Raw genomic sequence first — 24247 nt, forward strand, 5'->3', positions numbered from 1 at the left:
CAAGTCAGTAACACAACCTTATGTCGCTCTTCCTTTTTTATTTTACTTCACTTCCCCTATCCATTATCTCTTCCTATCCAAGTAAACTGTGCCCACACAATAAGCCTTTGCTTTACGCTTTTTAGAGAGACAACTCAGGCAAAGAAGGATTCTAAGAGAAATAATAATGAATAACTCAAGCTTGCATAGCATTTTGCAACGTACTAAGCTTTTTCACACAATACCCTTTTTATCTGCACAACTAAGTTACACATGTACATAGATAGATATGCAGTATGCAGTACTGGGATTATTATTATCCTCATGTCCTAGATGAGACGGCTGAGATTCCAAGAGTAAAGGGAATGCAGAAGGTGATGGTAGAGCTAGAACAAGAATATTGGTTTTTGAGCTCTTCGTCCAGTATTCTTTCTACTTTCACCACATTAATGGAAGACTTGCCTAGAATTTTGAAAAGTGGAGCAGTATCCTAGAATTTTGCCTTTTCTAGGCTTCAATAGGCAGTGTATTAAAGTACAAGGTGTATACCAATGAGATTATTCAAATGACCAAATGTGTTCACTTAAATGCAGTTTCTATATCCTGAAACTTAAGCGAGTTCTTCAGTTCTTTTGCTTTTGTGTAGTTTGATTTGAGGCCAGCCTGCTTCATGAGCACCTCACGTCCTCAGAAAAATACTAAGAAGGTATGGATATTACTACTACCCATTTATTGAGAGGCGGCTGCTACCCTAAGTGCTTTTCATGGTTATCCTGATTAATCCTTCAAGATCCTGCGAGGCAGGTACCATTAATATCCTCATTCTGAGATACTGAAGCACAGGGTCATTAAGTAATGTTCCTAGGGCCACACAGCTAGTAATTGATGTAGTCAGCATTTGAACTCAGGCTGTCTCACTCCAAAGCTCACACTCTTAAACACTATGCTGTACTGTCTGGGTGAAAAAGTATATTTAATATTACTCATTTTGTCATTTTATATTAAATGATCACTCTGCTGCCCAGTTCCCCCTGAGTCTGGGAGAGGGTGGTGAAAGACTCTTTCTTCTGCCCAAATCTTGATAGGGATTGCATTATACGTGTAAATTGCCCTGGGTAACATTGACATTTTCACAATATTAATTCTGCCAATCCATGAGCATGGAATATTTTTCCATCTCTTTGTGTCTTCCTCAATTTCTTTCAGAAGTGTTCTATAGTTTTTAGGGTATATTTTGAGAACCATTTGAATGGTAAATGGTTCTCCAACCTTTTATTTTCAGGTTGTAGGTGTCCTTCTGTCTAAAATGAGTCTCTTGTAGACAACAAATAGATGGGTCCTGCTTTTTTATCCAGTCTGAAACCCTGCGCCTTTTGATGGGGTCATTAAGCCCATTCACGTTCAGAGTTACTTGAACTTCTTCTTAAAGGGGAGTTTTAAGAGTCCCCCTTAAAATTTCTTGCAGAGCTGGTTTGGAGGTCACATATTCTTTCAGTTCCTGCCTGTCTTGGAAGCTCTTTATCTCTCCTTCCATTTTGAATGAGAGCCTTGCTGGATAAAGTATTCTTGGTTGCATGTTCTTCTCATTTAGGACCCTGAATATATCCTGCCAGCCCTTTCTGGCCTGCCACGTCTCTGTGGAGAGGTCTGCTGTTACCCTAATATTCCTCCCCATGAAAGTCAGGGACTTCTTGTCTCTTGCTGCTTTAAGGATCTTCTCTTTATCTTTGGAATTTGCAAGCTTCACTATTAGATGTCGAGGTGTTGAACGGTTTTTATTGATTTTAGGGGGGGATCTCTCTATTTCCTGGATCTGAATGCCTGTTTCCCTTCCCAGATTGGGAAAGTTTTCAGCTAGGATTTGTTCAAATACATATTCTGGCCCTCTGTCCCTTTCGGCGCCCTCGGGAACCCCAATTAAACGTAGGTTTTTCTTCCTCAGGCTGTCGTTTATTTGCCTTAATCTGTCTTCATGGTCCTTCAATTGTTTATCTCTTTTTTCCTCAATTTCCCTCTTTGCCATTAACTTGTCTTCTATGTCACTCACTCGTTCTTCCACCTCGTTAACCCTCGTCGTTAGGACTTCTAGTTTGGATTGCATCTCATTCAATTGATTTTTAATTTCTGCCTGATTGGATCTAAATTCTGCAGTCATGAAGTCTCGTGAGGCCTTAATGCTTTTTTCTAGAGCCACCAGGAGCTGTAGAATAGTGCTTCTGAATTGGCTTTCTGACATTGAAGTGTAATCCAGATTTTGTAACTCTGTGGGAAAGAGGGCTGTTTCTGATTCTTTCTTTTGAGTTGAGGTTTTCCTTCTAGTCATTTTGCTCAGTGCAGAGTGGCCAGAAACAAGTTGTATTGGAACACGGGGGAGTATCACTGGTCCCTCTAGCTGGTCTTCTGGGGGAGGGGCCTGTTGCGTTGATTTTCAGGTGTTAGCACTTGGGGGAGCTGCTCTGCCCCTGCCTGCTGCAGGGCTCAGCGGGGGTTGTTTACCCCGCCGGGCCCCAGGAGGAACAGCAGCAGTTGCTATGGCAACTCTGGAAGCCTGGATTCAGCCTCCGCAGGAACTATGGGGCTCGGGGCTCTCGGCTCTCCGTCCGCAGGGCCTGGAGGCTCCGGGGCGGGGCCGCTGATCTGCTCAGCTCGGGGCAGGAGCGTCCTCGCTGTCTCGGGCCCTCCCGGCCTCTGCCTGTCCCGGGGGAGGCCGGATCCTGGGCTGTGTCCCGGCGCCCTGTGCTCCGGGGCCTGCGCTGTTGGATTCGCGCTCCCGCCCTGCAGCTCCCTCCCTGGAGCCGCTCCCGAGCCCCTCCGAGCTGCTCCGGTCGGTCCCTCCGTGCGCGCGCGCTGCAGCCCTTAGGGAGCTCGGAGCACTCTCCTGCGCTCGCAGGTGTCTGTTAGTGTCCCAGGGAGCCCGAGGGCATCCCCGCCCTCCTGGGTCCTGCTCCAACTCCCTGCGGGCCCCTTTCCCCCGGGAAGGTTGGTGCAGCTCCTGCTCCTCCGGGACGGGGCTCTCCTGTCCTGGGGACACTCGCCCCGGCCTCAGCCCGGCTCCTCGCGGGGCCCCTCCCCCTCGGAGGCCTTTTGTTCCTTTATTTCTTTTTCCCCGTCTTCCTACCTTGATAGAAGCGCGGACTCTTCTCACTGTAGCGTTCCAGCTGGTCTCTCTTTACATCTCAGGCCGAATTCGTAAATTTTCAGGATGGTTCGAAGGTCATCTAGGTAATTTGGTGGGGACAGGCGATTTGGGGACCCTGCTCTTCCGCCATCTTGCCCCTCCTCCTCTTCTGCCCAAATCTACTTTTATCGACTGTTCCTCCCTTCCCGACCCATCCCCACCCATCCCCACCCATCCCCACGGCCTGTCCCCTCCCCGCCCAGGGAGGGGTGATGGGAGGAGCCTTGCTGCAGGATGGGGGCAGGGGGGGAGGCTTGCTGCATGTCCTTCTTCCTGGTTCCCATCCAGTGCTGGCGGCCGAGTTCTCAGTGGAGCCACAACAATTGGATTCTTTTTTTCTTTTTTTTAAGATTTTATTTATTTATTCCTGAGAGACCCAGAGAGAGGCAGAGACACAGGCAAAGGGAGAAGCAGGCTCCATGCAGGGAGCCCGATGTGCAACGTGGGATTTGATCCCAGGATCCGGGGTCACGCCCTGGGCCGAAGGAAGGCAGGTGCTCACTGCTGAGCCCCCCCAGGGATCCCCTCCTGGTTCTTTTTTAATTGTACCTTATAAGGCAGATAAGCTGCCGTGCGGAGTGGTTGGGTGGGGGGGTGCCGCCACTTCCAAGCTGAGGTTCATTGTCCTGAGGGAATCTACAGCTGAAGATTTAGGTCCAGGTGAGAGCAATTGGGTCATTTCAGATCAATTTCCAAAGGTAACCCTGGGCCTCCTCGTAGTTCCTGGCAGTTTTTGACCTTAAATCTAAGCAGTGAGGAGCTTAGTCCCCATGGACACTGACCTGAGAGACTCAGACACCTTCAGGCAGGGTTTTGGTCTTGCTTGTTTTTAAAAAATTTTATTACATTTTCATTTTAATTCCAGTAGAGTTAACATACAATGTTATGTTAATTTTAGATTCAACGGTTCTGTGTATCACTCGGTGCTCATCATGGTGACCGTACCCTGCATCCCCTTCACCCACTTCACCCATCACCCACCCACCTCCCCTCTGTGACCATCAGTTTCTTCTCTGTACTTAAGAGTCTGTTTCTTGGTTTGTTCCTCTTGGTTCCCCCACCCTTTGTTCATTTGTTTCATTTCTTAAATTCCACAAAAAGCAAGATCATATGATACTTGTCTTTCTCTGATTCATTTTGCTTAGCATAATACACTCTAGCTCCATCCAGGTTGTTGCAAATGGCAAGATTTCATTCTTTTTATGGCTGGATGATATTCCATCATATATATAATATTATATTAAATAAAATTATAAAATATTATATAAAATAATATTGGAATATTGGAATATATATATATATTCTTTTTTATCCCTTCATCTGTCTATGGACACTTAGGCTGTTTCCATATTTTGGATATTGTAAATATGCTGCAATGAACATAGGGGTGCAGTTGTAAATGGAATTGCTTTCTTAATTTGTCTTTCTGTTACTTCATTATTAGTATATAGAAATGCAACAAATTTCTACAAGTTGATTTTTGTATCCTGTGACCCTACTAAATTCATTTATGAGTTCTACTTGTTTTTTTTGGTGGAGTTTTTCTATTATGACATCACATCATCTGCAAATAGTAAAACTTTTACTTCTTAAAGTAAATCTTAAATATTACCAATTTGGATGCCTTTTATTTCCTCTTTTTTTTAAAAAAGATTTTATTTATTTATTCATGAGAGAGAGAGAGAAAGAGAGAGAGAGAGAGAGAGAGGGGCAGAGAGAGAAACAGGCTCCTCACCAGGAGCCCAATGCAGGACTCGATCCTTGAACCCTAGGATCGCACTCTGAGCCAAAGGCAGACGCTCAACTGCTGAGCGCCCCCGGGCGTCCCTTCTTTTATTTCCTTTTGTGTGATAGGGCTAGGATTTCTAGTACTATGTTGAATAAAAGTGGTGAGAGTAGACATGCTTGTCTTGTTCCTGATCTTAGGGAGAAAGCTCTTAATTTCTCACCTTTGAGTATGATGTTGGCTGTGGGTCAGTTGGGTCTGTCTTTGGCAATTTCAATGAGCCTGTGGAGTGTTTTGAACTGGGAGAAGCCACTTCGCTGGAGGTGACAGATTTTGGACTTTATCTCTTGGTAAAAGCACGATAGTTGTGCACTGTAGCCATTTAGTGAACTTAGGAAAGCTGTAAAAATCTGCCCCCGGTGATGATGATTATGTTAGGAGTCGAAGTGCTACATGGAGAGTCATAAAGTGATGCCAGGCCTTGGCGTTGCTCACTCCATCTTCAGAACTCCCTTGCTTTAAGAGCAAATAAGGTCAGTCCTTACCCAGAAGTCCTCCTCCAGACCCAAGATCATCCAGGTCACATATTGAAGCCTGTTTTCCAAACATCTATTCCTGGGGTGCTGCATCAGCTAGCTTTTGCTGTGTAACAAATCACCCCAAAACATCGTGGCTTAAAACAACAGCCATTTGTTTGCCTCATCCTTCTGTTGGTTGGAAATGTGGGCTGGGTCCAGCCAAGTGGCTTTTCTGTTCTCTGCTGGGTTCACTCATTTATCTTAATCAACTTCCAGACTGTTCTGTGGCTGGCTGATTAGCTTGGCCTCAGTGGGGGTTGCTTATCTCTACTCCCCTGGACTGTCATCCTACAGCCAGCTAGCCCAGGCTTGTTCACGTGGCCAGGAGGCAAGATTTTGAGGCAGTGTGGAAGCTGCAAGACTTCTTATAGTTTAGGCTCTGGAACTTGTATATGATCTCTTCTGCCACATTCTTTTGCTCAAAGCAAGTCACTAGGGCAGTCCTGATTGGAGCGACGAGGAAACAAATTCCGTCTTTTGATGAGAGGCTCTACAAAGTCACGTTGCAAGAACTGTAAATAGGGGGAAGGGAATAATTGAGGCCATATTTTAAAAGCAATATTCTACAGCCTGAGGAAGGCTTGTGTTTTCCTCGGGATAGATTCTTTTTTGGACAACGGAGCCTTAGTGTTTCAGCCTGAGAAAAACACTAGACTGCATTTTTTAAGATTTAAAATCAACGAATTAATATATGACATATTAGTTTCAGAGGTAGAATTTAGTGATTCATCAGTTGCATGTAACACCCAGTGCTCGTTAAAGCACGTGCCCTCCTTCATGCCGTCACCCAGTTATCCCACTCACCTCCCCTCCAGCAACTCTCAGTTTAGACTGCATTTTTTTAGGAATTTCAAAATAAAGGCCTAGAAGTTAGGGATCTCCGTGGGACTGACTAAAATGCCCTGTTTATCTCCGGGTGTCAATGCAAGTACTTTATGGAGCTGTGTTCCCATGGATGTTCTCTTTGGCTCTTAGACCATACTCATAGCATTTCTGTTGCTAGGCCTTCTGTCATCGTCAAACTAATACTATGAATTATCACCAAAGGACAACATACCCAAATCTTCACTACTTATGAATTAATTACTTATGTTTTGATTTATCCGAGGTGATCCAATCAGTTGCTCTGTTGATATTTCCATATTCACTTCATTTATACCTTTTGTGCATGCAGATTTTACTCAAGGCATGAAGCTATCTCTGTTGTTGGGAGAGTTTGAATATCTGAAGCTGGGCTTACATGGCTCTTTCTGAATCAGCCTCATTGACAGTTTGCTTAGTCTTTGTGGGAAGTGGTGTAGGAAAGGGGCATAGGCTGATTGTCCAGAGTCCAATTTTTATATGGAAGATACATTAAAAAAATTTCTTTCCCTGGTTATCGTACAAACGGACTTCAATGCAAATGTCAACAAATCTTTTTATTTTTATTTTTTTATCAAATCTTGAGTTTTTTAGATTACTCACTCTTTTGGATTGATCCCATCTGTTTCCTTTTTTACACGAAAACTGGGAACTGACTGCACAATACAAGCATGGTGGCTTATTTATGGTTTTTGATAAAGTCTCTTGCATGCTTCATTGTGCTTTATGAAACTCTATTCAGATTATAAATCTTCTTTTCTGCTTTTAGGAGGCAGCTTCCTGCAGGATCCAAAATGTACTAAATATTAAGGTGGTGGGGATCCCGGGGTGGCACTGCAGTTTGGCGCCTGCCTTTGGCCCAGGGCGTGATCCTGGAGACCCGGGATCGAATCCCGCATCGGGCTCCCAGTGCATGGAGCCTGCTTCTCCCTCTGCCTGTGTCTTTGCCTCTCTCTCTCTCTCTCTCTGTGACTATCATAAATAAAAAATAAAAAAAAATATTAAGGTGGTAAAGCCTTAGAAGTATACTGTGGGATTTAAAAGTTAATCTTCTACTAATAAGAACCTATTATAAGACGGGCACTGCATAGGCACTTTAAATACACGAACACATAAGTAAATAATTCTCACTGTACTCCCTCCATGTAGGTTTTGTCATCCTTATTTCACATATGAGGAAACTAAGGCTCATAGCAATTAAGTAACTTACTTGAAAGAGCACAGAATCAGTTTGTCACTAAACTGGTATGGAACAAAGGTCAGCCTGATTCCAGAACCAGTTATTTCTGTATTATGTCGGAATTCTTAATATGATAATGGCCTTTGACTGCTGAGGCATTGCTATCATCATTTTGAGTGAACGTTCTTACTCTTTTCCTGGTGGAAGTAGGGGAATTGATTCTCTTACCTCCCATCTTTGTGATTTCATGGCATAGATACAAGATAGAAGTAATTTTTAAAAAAACTCACATGAGATCAGAATAGTAGACATTGCACAAGCCTAGGGACAAGGCATATCTTCAATTTGAATTTCAAATGGAACAATGCATATTACTATAAGATTTCTCACCTACTAGCGTCTTCTAAAAAACTCTAAGCATAGAGTGGCGGCAAGACTGCTAGCTTCTCTCTTGGCCCAGAATTAGATCTTGATGATCTTCCAAATCCTCGATGATGTTCACAAATGAAGGCACCAACTTCCTCTTCCTAACACATCGCCTTATTATTATTATTATTATTATTATTATTATTATAAATTGAAGTTGGGTTGCATCAAAGCTGTTCCTGTAAATCACATTATCGGCCCCATGGAGGTACTTCAGCCTCCTTCTGCTTCATGGATTATTTTCACTCCAAGGCTGCGTATTTCGTTTCTGCTTTTTGGTTCTAGTTGAAAACCAGAGGTTTTGCTTCAAAGCTGTTTGCTTCCAGCACAGCATCTTCTGAGGATGTTGTATAGAACAGCATTTCTCAACTGTGCTCCCAAGTCTGGGAGACCCTCAGACCTTAACAACACACTGCAGTTCATGAACGTTTCAGAAGAAAGGCTGCACTTAACATGTCTGCTTAACTGTTTAATGCCAGGCAGGAATCAAGAGCTCCGTTTTCCACTTGTGACATTTAAGTTGCCTGTTATATGTCTGGGCGGAGATGTCCAGGGACAAGCAGATATGAGCCAGACACTCGGGGCGGGGGGGGGGGGGAGATCAGATTGAGAGATAAATGTTAGGGAATTCATCAGCATAGGGATAATCTTCTTTTACAAAATTTTTATGGTGATAAGAGCACTTAACAGGGGACCTATCCTCTTAACAAACATTAAGTGTGCAATACATTGTTGACTGTAGATGCATCATTGCACAGATTTCTAAACCTTACTCATCTTGTCCAACTGAAATTTTATGCCTGTTGATTAATAACTCCCTCTTTTTCCTCCCCCCATAGTCCCTGAGAGTCACCATTCCAGTCTTAGATCCTAGCATATGGATGTTTTCTAATGCTATGGGACTCTCTCAAGTGTAAATAAAGAGAAGAGGGCTGAGCCTGGACCTGGAACACTCATGGGAAACACACGACTCTAAGGGGTATGTGATTTATTAATCACATTACATCACATGGAAGGTTTTAGAACATGCACATGAGGGGAATATATTAATTATTATTTTATTTTTTAAAAGATTTTATTTATTTATTCATGAGAGACACAGAGAGAGAGAGGGGCAGAGACATAGGTAGAGGGAGAAGCAGGTTCCATGCAGGGAGCCCGATGTGGGACTCGATCCCGGGACTCCAGGATCACACCCTGGGCCAAAGGCAGGTGCTAAACCGCTGAGCCACCCAGGGATCCCCTAATTATTATTTTAAAAGTTGAAAATTGACCTAAGTAATATTAACTTACATTAAAAAAAACCATATTAAGTATTCAGTGCATTTAAATTTAATTTGGGACCTAAACATTTCAAAACAGTGACCGCTTTGCTAAAAATAATGGATTAAAAAGTTCTTATGCTCCGAACCAGACCCTCTTCTCAAAAGTCTGTGAATAGAATACACAGACTTGTTTTATTTACGGGCTCTTCTCTTTGTGCTTTCTGTAGAAACTCCTTGATTTTAGGTCTGGATAGTTGGATTTGGCTGGAGAGGTTGAAGGGAAGATAGAGGAAAGTAGAGGAAAGAAATAAAAATGTGAACTCAAATGAGCAAGGGGACATATTCATAGTCACACATACACATATAGAGGAAGTAGGGGGGAGGTAAAATGATTAATACAAGTGTCACCGAAGGAAACAACGTTAAAATACATTCATTGGGGCCCACACTTGATGGGAGACAATTCAGTTATAATGGTCATGCCTTTTGAAGATAGTCCTATGGTTTTCCTGACTTATAGAAACTGTGATTTTTTTTTGGGGGGGTGGTCTAATAAAATGTTGGGGAAACCTCATGGAAGATGAGAGTAGGGCTTTTTAGTTCTCTGTTCTATTTTTCAAGTTCTTTCTCAGATCTCCCAGGTTTGCAGACTCCTATCCTGTCTGGTTTTCTCTATTAAAAAAAAACAAAACAACTAAAACACCAAATACTTCATTCACTTATTTATTCACTGATAGATGATTGAGGTGTTCATTCAGCAAAAACTCATTAAACATTTACTGTGTCATAGGAACTGTCCTAGTGTTGGAGACACAGGTATAAAAGAGAAATATAAAAAATTCTTTTTCCATAGAATTTATGTTCAGGTGGGGAGGGGGGGAAGGGTTAGAAAATAAATGAATATAAAAATTAAGTACCCATGTTGGATGGTGGCACATGCTACAGAAGAAAATGAAGCAAGAAAGAGGCGGAGTGGTGTTGGAGTTGAATTTTAAATAGAATAGTCAGGGAAGGGGTCACTGACATTCGAACAATGGGCTGGAGGTAAGGAGGGGAACTGGGTGCGTATCTGGGGGAATGTATCCTATTTGCTAGAGAACTGGGGAGAGGGGGGTGCTCACTGCATAGAAGTATAAAATTACTCACATTTCTGGTGACAGGGAGAGGGGTGTGGGGCAAAGACCTTCTTGGAGTCCTGCCCGCACGCCCGTGGGAAAAGCCAACCTGGGCCAGGGGTTTTTAGTAATTCCATACAGAGCTGAAGGCTTGGGGCGCCTGAGTGACTCTGGCAGTTGAGCATCTGACTCTTGATTTTGGCTCAGGTCGTGATCTCGGGATTGTGAGATTGAGCCCCATGTCGGGCTCCATGCTAGGTGTGGAGCCTGCTTAAGAGTCTCTCTCTCCCCCCCGCCCCCTCTGCTCCTCACCCTTCCTCCCTAAGAAAACAAAAAACAAACAAACAAACAAACAAAAACCCAAACGTGAAGGCTCTGCTGCTATCTGGCTGGTGGCAGCCAATGAATTGATCTATTGTAAACAAAGTTGAAGGCTCCCAGGACATGCTATGATGCCAGAGGCATATGAATATCATTAAGAAGAGAGAAAAAAAAATAAACACCATAAGGATTCTTTTTTTGTGCAAGATCTTTCTTCTAAGTCTTACCTTGGCCTTCACCAGCAATGCCTCCCTACACCGTCCAATCTGTGTTGGGTCTGGGCATTGGTTGGTTCTCTGGCAGGTCTGATAATGCTCCCAGGTCCCTATGAATTAACCTTTATGATAAATGTTAGGAGCACAACCAAGGAGGTCTGTCGAGGTTGGTGGAGGAAGTCAGAGAGGACCAGGAGCTTCCAGTACTCCTCTTGGGATACACGGACTCCTGAATCTCTAGTCTTTTCTTCATGTGCTCTAGGTAATCGTGTCTCTGGCACCAAGGTAAAGTGCTCAAGGCTGGCAAAATTCTTTGTCCTTTGTCGTGCTTATATCTCTTACTGTTTGTCGGCCCTCACCTGTCTGAATGTCCCCGTTGGTTCCCTAGGGAGTTGGGTCATTTGCTTAATGAGTTAACTCTTTCTTGCCCTGGTCTCCAGGATTAGACGTCCCCAGTTGGGAACATCACGTGTACTGTATAGACTGTGTCGAATGCAAGGGCAGGGCATCTAGCCAAGAGTGCAAATAGGAGCTCAACTCCACTGGTTTGCTGGCCAAGCCGTGTGCCCTGCCGTGGAGCAGAGTCCACCTGGAGAGAGAGGTCCCCTTCCTAAGTCTGCCAGAGGCATTAGTCAAGCCATGTCCCCTTGTGGCTGCAATCACCCCAAGGTGGTGCCTTTTAAGTTTGCACAGTGGAAATCCCGGGGGAGCGGGCCAGCAGCGACCCAGTTCCACTTTTCAACGGCGTATCTTCACAACCGTCTCCCCGTCTATCTTTTTACGTGCACAAGCAGACGCACCCAGCGGACCTTGTGTGTTTGTGTGGTTACACGTGCACACATCTCCCACATTCTGTGGTTACGAAACACTTCTTGAGCTTCTCACATTCGGTGTCATCGGAGCTGTGGGCTATAATTATGCCGGGAACAAGCCAAGGTCATTTTCCACCTAATCACTTCAGAGCGAGTCACTGTCACCGAAGCAAAACCAGGCCTGGGTTATGTGCCCATTTTAATGTTTGACTAAAGCTTAGGATTATAGTGATAAAGAGGGCCTTGCCGGGCCATCCTACCTCTAGGAGGTGGGTTACCTGGATCATTTCAGACAGACTTGGTCACTTTGTAGGATGTGACCAAGTGACTTTGGTCACAGAAAAGTGACTTTGTAGATCACTTTTCTGGATCAGAAAAAAAAAAAAAAGAGAAATTGTGGTTGAGGCTGAAGGGCAAGTTCTGAGCGGTAGGCGGGGGACAGGTTTGTGATAGAAACATTCGGACCTGCTCCCAAAACGGTGAAGTGGCTGCTCCTCTACTTTTGTGTGAGCCAGGAACTGTATTTACTGCGTTGTTTGGGGCGTCAGAGCAAGAGCTTTGGAGCCAGATTTCTAAGATCGGAATTTAAGTTCTACCCCGTACCTGCTGTGTGAACTAGACTATTCCCTTAATTGCTCTGTGATCCCGTTTGCTCATCCCCACCTCCACGACCATCGTCACCGCCGTCCCCTAACTCAGTGGCTTTCCCCTACAGCTGGGTACTACGCTCCTTTTGTCCGTAGTTCTTTTCCTCCCTGTAAACTATTGCCTGCCAAGTTATTCTTTTCCTCCCTCTAGACGTTGGCTGCCAAATTATTCCCAAGCACCAGATTGGGCTTTCCTCGGTGTCTGGGTTCCTCCTGAGTAGATATCCTGGATACAGGCTGTTTCAATTCAGTTGGATCCAAAATTAACAGACTGCGTTCCCTACAGGAGGAGAGAGTTAGGGGTTTAATGTGTCCAGAAAAATAAACTCATAAATTGGATAAAAAGAAAATACTACTTTTAACGATCTTTGTGAACTTATTTGGATTAGGGTTTAAAGAAAATAAATAGGCATTATGTGCATCATAAAAATGATAGCTATCTTTTTTTTTGATAGCTATCATTTTTTGAGCATATACTATGCACTAGGTACAAGGCTGGGTTTTTGAATCTTAGTGATGCAGCTAGACGGGTACGCTGACGTGGAAATGCAAGGACGCCGAAATGCACACAAAGGATAGCTTGGGTAAGGGGAGCGGAATTCATGCTCTTTCTGTGACAATTTTCTCCTATATATTGGTTTGATCATTTTGCCTGACTTTTGGATGCCCTAGGTATAGGTATAAAGCATAATTTAGCCTCAGATGGTAAAGGCATCTTCCCCCCCCAGTTAGCACATTATTTTGTCACTGGGAAAGTAACACATAATCAATATGCAAAAGTTTGAAACAATAGAAAAGCAAATTGTCCAAGTTCATGCTGATCTGATAAGTGCAGAGTCAACGCTCAGTCGTCTTTGCGAGTCTCAACCGGTTTTGTATGACACCGTCACCCTATGTCGGTGACTCACACACAGGGTCAACTTCATTATTGTTTGACGCACTGACGCCTCTCAGCTCAGGTCCATCTGTCTTTAACAGGTTAACAGTATGAGACTTTTCTTGGCCAAATAGGTAGTCAATTTTGGGGACAGTAACAACCTCACGATAGTAAATGTAACTGGAAAGACCAGTGATGCAAAAGGAACTGATGTCTGTATGTGATAAATTGGCTGCTTTTAGGGAATATCTTGCATCTTTAAAGTCATGTTTAGCTTTATGGAAATGCTGTCAAATTATACTCATATTGGTAAAATTTTTGTATACTGTTTGGCGAGGGAAGAAATACTTGTAGTTCCCCAAACTCTACTCCTGTTGAGGATCTAGCTTTCTCTTTCTTCTTTCTTTCTTTCTTTCTTTCTTTCTTTCTTTCTTTCTTTATTTCTTTCTTTCTTTCTTTCTTTCTTTCTTTCTTTCTTTTCTTTCTTTCTCTTTCTTTTCTTTCTCTTTCTGTCTCTTTGTCTCTCTCTCTTTCTTTCAAGAACTATGCTTTCAGATGATGCTAGATAAATACATCATCACGTTTAGTTTCCTTGGTTGGAAATATTGGTTTACTTCTCTTTTTAGTCATAATTAAATTCAATGTAAGCCCCGTGAAGGCTTCCTTTGATTCTTGGTTATACTTGTCTTACTAATGTGTGAGCTTAGTCATGTTATTTAATTTCTTTGAGACCGCACTTTCTCACCTATAAAATGGAAATAATAAAATATTCCTTAGAGGTTCATTGTAAATACTAAATTTTAATGCATCGGTGATGCCCAGTGTTCAACAAATCTAGGTCTACAGTCTCATATTCAAAATTTTGAGATTCAAAAGCTGTGAAAATTGTTTTCTCGAAACCCTCTTGGTAGCAAAACCTCAACTGTCCTGATTTTCCTTAGCAGAGAAGCTTTACTTTATTTAATATGAAGTTATTTATGGTCTTTATCCTACTCCATGTGAATATTTATAGGTTTTTGCATAAATATAAGTGTTTGATTACTTGTGCTGTTTCAGATCCTTGTAGGAGTGTTATGTAATATCCAATTTACTAACTTTCTGAAATATAAAAGTTCCTGAATTCTGAAATATGACACAGCCCCTAGGATTTCTAACAAGGGATTTTAAGCCTATATTTGTTTCCTGGTTTCAGAATGAATGAATATTAATTTTTTTTGTTATTGGCTTATTCTAGTTAATATTACATGTGGTCATTTTGATAAAACAATCTTTAGGATTTTTTCTATTTTTTGAAGGGATATTTTCACATTGTCTGAACTAAGGTTTATGATTATGACTTGGTAACTCCCCTAGAGTTTAGTCTTGACTAAGATAGACTTGACTAAACCCTAGAACCCAGTGGGACTTATGGTAAGATTAAAGAAAAATTCCAAATTCTGCGTTAGTTTGAGTGATTGAAAAGAGGTCCTTTCTCATTAGCTTTAGTAGTTACTTAATAGATACTCACTGAGAAGAGTTGAAATCCCAAGAAATATGCATGAATGTTAATGATTGTATGGCAGTAGATGGAAGAATGAAATTTAATAGATTCTCAGCTTCTCTGAAGATTCTTCAATTGGACATCTTTTCAAGAAAGTACAATCTCTGCAGGGCTTTTGGTGTCTCTCTACAAAAGTTACATTTATAAAAAGACAAGTCAACTACTGTCTTGATTCTTGTTATACTTAAACATTATTATTCTTACAGTTAGCATTGAATTTCTGTATTTATTGCTAGGAATTGTGGAGGCCTGCGGAAATTGTAAATACAGATATACGGCCAAAGGTGGTAGCCAGGCTCTATCCACGATCCCGAAGCAGTCTTGTTCTGCTGCCAAGAGCAGAAGCCACTTGCTGAACTATAACAAAACCGAATGATCAATTGCCTGAAGTGCCTGTAGCTCATTTAAAATGAATTCCAGGTTTAATTGAGCCTGTATCAAATAGATCATCCTGTATTGAGAGGATGTTTTTGTAGTTTAAGACTTGCAAGAGAGAGTATCAGTAGTATTCCATATATGTGGTGAACAGACCAGTATAATTCACAAGCTACTAAAGAGAAATTATTTTGTAGGCTGTGTAGTCACCGGGTAAAAACTAAAGTAATTTATTTAATTATCCTTTGGAGGGCTCTCTACATTATTTTTATGAATGCAATAGAAACATTGAAAAGCCAAAGGAAATAGGAAATTAACTTACATGAAATTTGGCTTATTAATTTTCCTTTCATGTAGAGATGTATTTTATTGTGTTTAGAACAATGTAATTTCAGAAGCAGTGAAAGTGTCTTAACTCATAAAAGGAAGCAAATGGAAATGGGATCAGAGAAAACATATTCTGAGCCTTTGAAGAGATGAGGGATTTTGACATGTCAAGGTGCTTGACTTTGGTTCTGAGACCACTGTTGGTGCAATTCTGTTCTAAGACAGAGACATGTAAAAAGGTTAAAAGTGTCGGCGTGGGTCTTAGGAAAAAAAAATGAGAAGTAGTAGAAGTGTGTTTTAATTCCTCCCCTTTATTCACCTTTTCTTCCCCTCCCCACCCATGGAGCACTGTCACCTTCCCCAATTCCCTTCTTTCTCCTTTATCAAACCAGCCCTCCCAGGAATGTTTGAATTTGAAAGTTTTCCTTAAATTATAGAATGAAAATCCCTTTTATGTTTAATATGATTACAGGAGCTCCAGGCTTAGGAGATTTACTGTGCAAGAGGATTATCTTGGTGCTCATGAGATCATCCAGTGGGCATGCTAAGAGAATGTCCGGTTATGGCATAGAACTTTCTGAGCTCACCTTCTGTAGGAACATCTAGTAATGACTGGAATCTTGCATCTCTCTTGCCTTTCCACCAATCCATTTTTCACCATGAGTCAGATGGACTTTCTAAAACTACAAATCCTATCTAATTCTCCCACCTATGTAAAAGTGTTCAATGGATTTCCTTTTTATTCTCAGGAAAGAGGCGGAGGGTTGCAACATGAACTTGGAGGCTCTGTAATAATATGGCTTCTGTGTACTTCCCTCTAATCTCTGCAGTCCAGACACCTTGGCCTTGTTTTAATTCTTTGAAAACTCCAGGGTGGTAGAGAGTAGGTTTTATTTACTATGTTCTTTTTAGTGTTTAGCCCAGTGCCATAATTAACAAATATTTCTTAAATGAGTAAATGAAAGAGGGAATGAAATGTTAGTGTCAGTGTAGTCAGTTTTGGTAAAACTATCCCCATTCATGGTATTGTTCCTCATTCCACAAATATATATTGACTCCTTACCACATGCCAGGCACTGTGCGAGGTTCTGCTAAACAGTAATTACAATGTGTAATAACTGTTGAGAATTCGGATGGCCTCTCAGGGTGGTCATAATTACGGGTAGAGTTAGAGATGCAGGTGCGCAGAAAACTCTACCTTTTTGCTGCTTTCAGAATAGACAAAAGGTTTAATCTCCAGGGAGGCAGAAATGCTTTTAAAACAGAAGCAAATTCTTTCAGAAGTGTTCTGTAGTTTTTAGGGTATAGATCCTTTACCTCTCTGGTTAGGTTTATTCCTAGGTATCTTATGCTTTTGGGTGCAATTGTAAATGGGATTGACTCCTTAATTTCTTTCTTCAGTCTCACTGTTAGTGTGTAGAAATGCCACTGACTTCTGGGCATTGATTTTGTATCCTGCCACACTGCCAAATGGCTGTATGAGTTCTAGCAATCTTGGGGTGGAGGCTTTTGGGTTTTCTAGGGACAGTATCATGTCATCTGCAAAGAGGAAAAGTTTAACTTCTTCTTTGCCAACTTGAATGCCTTTTATTTCTTTTTGTTGCCTGATTGATGAGGCTAGGACTTGTAGTACTATATTGAATAGCAGTGGTGAGAGTGGACATCCCTGTCGTGTTCCTGACCTTAGGGGAAAGGCTCCCAGTGTTTCTCCATTGAGAATGATATTTGCTGTGGGCTTAAAGACAACCAACAGATGGGAGAAGATATATGCAAATGTAGATAAAGGGCTAGTATCCAAAATCTATAAAGAACTTTTTAAACTCAACAGCAAAGAAACAAACAATCCAATCAGGAAATGGGCAAAAGACATGAACAGAATCTCACAGAGAGAGACATAGACATGGCCAACATGCACATGAGAACATGCTCCGCATCACTGGCCATCAGGGAAATACAAATCAGAACCACCATGAGATCCTACCTCACACCAGTGAGAATGGGGAAAATTAACAAGGCAGGAAACCACAAATGTTGGAGAGGATGTGGAGAAAGGGGAAACCCTCTTGCTCTGTTGGTGGGAATGTGAACTGGTGCAGCCACTCTGGAAAACTGTGTGGAGGTTCCTCAAAGAGTTAAAAATAGATCTGCCCTACGACCCAGCAATTGCACTGCTGGGGACTGACCCCAAAGATACAGACGCAATGAAATGCCGGGACACCTGCACCCCGATGTTTCTAGCAGCAATGTCCACAATAGCCACACTGTGGAAGGAGCCTCAGTGTCCATTGAAAGATGATGGATAAAGAAGCTGTGGTCTATGTGTCCACTGGAATATTCCTCAGCCATCAGAAAGGACGGATACCTACCATTTGCTTCAACGTGGATGGATGGACCTGGAGGGTATGATGCTGAGTGACGTAAGTCAATCGGAGAAGGACAAACATTATATGGTCTCATTCATTTGGGGAATATAAAAAATAGTGAAAGGGAATAAAGGGGAAAGGAGAAAAAATGAGTGGGAAATATCAGAAAGGGAGACAGAACATGAAGACTCCTAACTCTGGGAAATGAACTGGGGGTGGTGGAAGGGGAGGTGGGCGGGGGGTGGGGGTGACTGGGTGATGGGCACTGAGGGGGCACTGGACGGGATGAGCACTGGGTGTTATGCTATATGTTGGCAAATCAAACTCCAATAAAAAATATACAAAAAAAAACCCAGAAGCAAAACACTAATGTTTCTTTCCAAGATGAAGAAATTAATGGTAGCCAATAGTTATGTTTAAAGAGTGACATGTGAAGAAATACCTATTTCACTCCTACTTTGGAGGTCATCGGTGAAGAGACCTGGGGCTGCATTGACTCATTTCCTACCCTCTGTTTCATCCCAGGCCTAACAGGAAGGAGATCACGGGCTGCTCTGAAAACCTGTTCCAAGTCTGAAGCATTAGGTGTGTTATTGTGTCATTTTATAAATTACCTGCTCAAGTGTTCACAACTGCTTTGGCACAAAGCAGCAGAATTACTATCTTTTCTAGAGGGAGTTGGGTGTAGTGGAGATGGGGTGTGTGAGGCAGAAGCTAAATTGGAACAGATCTATTTCTACAGAGGGATTCTCATGGAAGGACATGTAATGTTTCTTTTGGATTCATAGTAGATTTATGGCTGTTGCATGACTTGATCCACATTGGCTTTTGGGGAAAGGTTTTATCCCTCTCTTGTACTAATAGCGTGTCTGTGCAACAGATAAATACTGGAGGGGTGGTATGGATATATATATGTGTGTGTGTGGCAGGATTTGCTTCTTTTTTCTAAAAGTCAACTAATTTGACTGTGACTATCTTGAATACTTGGCTATTTTCTGCTAATGGTACTAAATTGGCACAGGGTTGGTCATGCACATGTATCAAGCCAGACTTATAACTTTATAACCCCAGTGTAGAAGTAGAATTTTGAAATTTTAGAAAAGAAAAGTAGGACTCAGGGTATGTTTTTTTTTTTTTTTTGCCAAAAAGAATAATTTGTATAAAAGTAACTTTATGGAAAATCATCTCTTTTGTCTAATTTGTGAGCTACATGCAGTAGTATCTCCCAAAAGGGGTCTTCAGTCTAGTGAGTTTTACAAAAAGAAACTCATGTTCCTCATTTGTAGTAAGGGTTGTAATTGTCTGCATCTGTTAACCAATCTCCTATAATTTCACTTTATAGCCGCAGTCTTCTGTTTAAACATTATAATACTCCACTTGACACAACAATCACCATTGTCAGAGTCATAGAAAACCCAGGTATAGAAGGCCTCTTAGCTCCCTTGTCTTGGTTTGTTTTCTCAGTGAAGGTACCTTTTATCATCTGGTTATTTAAACGAAGCTTCAAATAAATAATATTCTCTCTGGATCATGTATGGTCATTTCCAGTGTAGGATATAGCCTAGAAAGTGGCTCTATTTTAAAAGAGTTTCCAATCAGAGACCTTTTATTTTTACAGTTCTGCACACCCATCTGGGAAATATATACTACCCATCTGGGAAACCTACAATGTGGATGAACAGGTTAGAGTCCTGAGAAGTGCTTTGGTAAAAAATTGTTTTTTATTTCTTTTAACTCAGCATTTCCCAAACTTAGTTGACTTTTGAAACCCTTTCAGTAATACCAGCTGGTATCTCACTATGGAAAAGTTGCTCTTTTGGTTCAAACTGTTGAATATAGGTTCTTCTAACACTTATAAGTCAATTTGGGATTTAATTCTGGGAGTGAGGGTGTATGTCAGCTCAAGACGTCTCTCACCCTGTGGGGAACTACCAGGGTGGTCAGTTAGGTTGGGTTGGTTGATCTGATAGCATTGGTAGAGAGCCTGTTCTGTCTACTGTGCTTCCCGTGCAACTTTCTACTCTACTGAGGAGGACAACTTTCTCAGACAGAAGACGAAATGTCTTTGGAAAAGAGAATAAAAGCAGTTATCTTTTCCTCCTAAAACCCAAACATGAAATTAAGCTCATTTGGGGGGAAACTTTGATTCTGACATTTGTTCATAAGCTTGTTAGGGATGTGAAAGTCGTGGTACCCTTACACAGCCAAGATCAAGGAATAGTATAATATTATATATATTATAATTGTGTGTGTGTGTGTGTGTGTGTAGTATAACTATAGTATAATCATAGCATAATTATCAGAAACAGTATAAACACGGGGCAGGAGGGTCCACTCAAGGTCACAGAGTAGGGCTGGTCATGGTAGAGTCAGAATGTTTACATCCATTAGCACGTAAACACTAGAGAAACTCTTTAAGACTGGTGTGCGTATATTCATATAAATTTGCAGCAGCTTGGCTTAACAGTAGGTTGAATGTGTTTGATGAATTCATATAATGCACTATTCTATTCCAGAAATTTCATCTTTGTCTTTAATGTGTATTCCTAGGCAACCTCTATCACCGCCTATGTTGACAACATACTCCTATTTCATTCTATTTTGTTCCCAACATCCCTTCCTGCAGCCGGATGACCACTCCAGGGAAGTTTCTGTAGTCTAGGGAAGAATGTAGAGTCGCAATCAGCTTCTTACCAGAGTCTCCTCCTCCTTAGGTTTAAAGTGTTCCCTGTGGTATTAGTAAAATGGAAATAATTCCTGCTTGCACAACTAATACAGAGGAGTCTGGTGCCGCATCCTTCCTGGTCCTAGGTGTTGCTTGAGCTCTGCCAGAAGAGGAAGTGGTCAGCCCCCGCCTCATGCTCCTCGAAATGCTTCCTGGAAGGATGGTTGATACCCGTGTCAGTGAAGCCACTATAGAACCAGTTAAACAAACTGGTTTGGGCCCCTTGGAGGAAGTAATTTGCACTGTCAGGTGTGAAGGAGAATGGCTTTTCTGCAGGAAGGAGCTTGGATGGCATAAGGGAGATAAATGGCCCTGAATGAAAAGGTGAATAAAACCCTCGACAGTTTGAAATTCCTTTGGAGGAACCTGGGAGTTAAGCATTTTCTTTCTTCTCCCTTTATCTCGTGTCTGTCTCATATTTCAGTTTTATTGTCCCTCTTTTGCTGCCTGTGGTGCTGAATTATGATGAGCCCCAGACTTAGTTTAACCTTAGCTGTTTCCTGACCCACACTTTCGTTTAAGGTGAATATGATGCAGATTACTTCTTTCTCCGCAGTCGTGATTATTATTAAACCTTTTACAATCGTCATATCTAATTTCTTATTATGCTTCCCCCTCCCCAACGCACGGGGCCATGGGTCTGGCAGGCACCATATCTGGCTGAACTAGAACATCAGAGTCTAGAACAGGGACTTAGCAAGTGTACTTCTTTAATCGGAGAAGGATGCTGCAGTGGTTTGGAGTACTCAGGGGTGGCCTTCTTCTCTGAAGAGATCAGCCTCAGCTGGACATGGGGTCCGATTCTCACTCTAAACTGAATACTTGTATTGCCTGCAGGCAGCTATTTAATATTACTTTCATTTCCTCATCTAGCACTATTAAGCCTAGCAATATCTATCTTATAGGATTATTGTGAGTATAATAGGAGATAATATGAAAAATTTAACACAGATCGTGGCACAGATGCTCAGCTAATGCTCCTTTCCTTATCTGAACAGCAGTGAGTGCTGCCTTAATGCTTCAGAGGGACATGGGTAATTTTTGATGATAAATTTACGAGCCTAGGTCCTTTTTGTCTATTATTTCTTCCTGATATTTTTTTCAAGCGACAGCAGTTTTAAGATTTGATAGTTCAGCTTTCTAAAGAAAGCTCATAGTACAGCAAAAGAAACAGTCAACAAAACTAAAAGACAACCTACAGAATGGGAGAAGAGATTTGCAAATGACCTATCAGATAAAGGGCTAGTGTCCAAGATCTATAAAGAACTTATGAAACTCAACAGCAAAGAAACAAACAATCCAATCATGAAATGGGCAAAAGACATGAACAGGAATCTCACAGAGAGAGACATAGACATGGCCAACATGCACATGAGAACATGCTCCGCATCACTGGCCATCAGGGAAATACAAATCAAAACCACCATGAGATCCCACCTTACACCAGTGAGAATGGGGAAAATTAACAAGGCAGGAAGCCACAAATGTTGGAGAGGATGTGGAGAAAGGGGAACCCTCTTACACTGTTGGTGGGAATGTGAACTGGTGCAGCCACTCTGGAAAACTGTGTGGAGGTTCCTCAAAGAGTTAAAAATAGATCTGCCCTACGACCCAGCAATTGCACTGCTGGGGATTTACCCTAAAGATACAGATGCAGGGAAACGCCGGGACACCTGCACCCCGATGTTTCTAGCAGCAATGTCCACAATAGCCAAACTGTGGAAGGAACCTCGGTGTCCATCTACAGATAATGGATAAAGAAGCTGTGGTCTGTGTATACAGTGGGATATTCCTCAGCCATTAGAAATGACAAATACCCACCATTTGCTTTGATGTGGATGGAACTGGAGGGTATTGTGCTGAGTGAAATAAGTCAATCGGAGAAGGACAAACATTATATGGTCTCATTCATTTGGGGAATATAAAAAATAGTGAAAGGGAATAAAGGGGAAAGGAGAAAAAAATGAGTGGGAAATATCAGAAAGGGAGACAGAAACGAGAGACTCCTAACTCTGGGAAACAAGTGGAAGGGGTGGTGGAAGGGGAGGTGGGCGGGGGGTGGGGGTGCCTGGGGATGGGCACTGAGGGGCGCACTTGACGGGATGAGCACTGGGTGTTATTCTGTATGTTGGCAAATTAAACCCCAATAAAAAATAAATTTATATATATATATATATATATATATATATATATATATATATATATATAGAAAGCATGTAGTAGCAGAACTAAATATTTTATTTGGGAAAAAGCTCTGGACTATCCAAGTTGAGAGACAGTGTGGGAACTAGCAGGTCATTCAAACAATGGTGGCAGATACAGGCTGAACGACACCCATGTGCGTATGCTGAAGAATGTACGTCTGAGATGGTGAGGAGGATCAGTCCTTGGTGGTGGTGGTGGTGGTGGTTCTGAGAAGGAGCCATTCTAGTGCCTGAGAGGGTCGAGTTGGGGCGTGTACTTTAACCTGGGCCTGGTTCTGAAGAGCTACATCAGTTTCTGGCTCTACAAAATAGGCTGATTTCTGGATGAGCTCAATTAGTTGGGAATAGGAGGCTTGGTGGGGAGGAAGAAGACAAATCAAAGGCTGAGTTTCACAGACTTGGGCAAAAGTGTGTATGTGTGTAGTTAATTGGGAGAGACGTGAGGAAATGCTATGCCTGTGCCTCGGACTCACAGGAGATCTAGTGTCATGGTTAAGGCTTCCGCATTGGACATGGATTTTAGGGTAAGACTGTTTATTTTCTAACATATCAAGACATATGGAAGCAAGAAGGGCTTGCAGGCCGACTCTTCGCTCCATTTCCTGCGATTCTCTTGGTTTTGCCTTTCCCAGGCAGTTGGCTTAATTTCAAGTGGGTGGAAAGATAGCAGCAGGAGTTCTGGGAGCTGTAGCTAAGGCCTGGGCGGCTCCAGAGCCGTAAGGGAGACTAGTTTATTTCTGTGTCTCTTCTGCAGGAGTGAAACCCTTTCTGGAAAGCTCCACAGCACACTTCTCATTTTTTCATTGGACAGAATAGGTTTGCAGAATAGGTTTTTTCATTGGACAGACTAGGTTTGCATACTTACGTGCCCATTTTTAGACCAATCATGACGGGGGAACAAGATGATAATGATTCACTCAAACTAAAAAAGATTTCTCTGAGACCTTGAGATATGGAACCCCTGGAATACTTTGAGGGAAGAGTGGACAGATACCTGAGCAAACTGGAGCTCTGCTAGAAAAGAGTCAACAGCACTGGCTGCACCTTGCTAGCTCCTTTGAGCTTCAAATTTCCGATCTGTATCATGTGCATTTGTCACTTGCCTAGAGAATGTTAAATGAAATAATGTGTGGTAAGCACTCAGCACAATACCTGTACAGAATAAATATCTAGTAAAGTGGCAACTGCACTTGGCCATTGAGATACTGCATTTATTGGCTGCAGACCTGGTTCAAAGCCCTTAACTGCTTTGTGTGACTCTATGTTCCTGAGAAACGTTCTAAACTTGTCCCAAATGGCTAAGGAACCAGAAGAATATGGAGATTCTAAAAAAGTCTTTTCACGACTCCTCTCTGGAGGGTTGAATCCAGATGGCAATGTCACTGAAGACGGCCTTTGGTCCACTTCTGGCCCACGTGCGACCGTGCACACGCATGTTGTACAGAGTGTGTTTAGCTTTTATTTTGCTCTCGCAGTACTTGGCTGAGCACTTCAATTATTTTTAAAGTACCAGTAAAGTATGAGGAATACGGT

The sequence above is a fragment of the Nyctereutes procyonoides genome, unplaced genomic scaffold (assembly GCF_905146905.1).
Source record: "Nyctereutes procyonoides isolate TBG_1078 unplaced genomic scaffold, NYPRO_anot_genome, whole genome shotgun sequence".
Classification (NCBI taxonomy): Eukaryota; Metazoa; Chordata; class Mammalia; order Carnivora; family Canidae; genus Nyctereutes; species Nyctereutes procyonoides.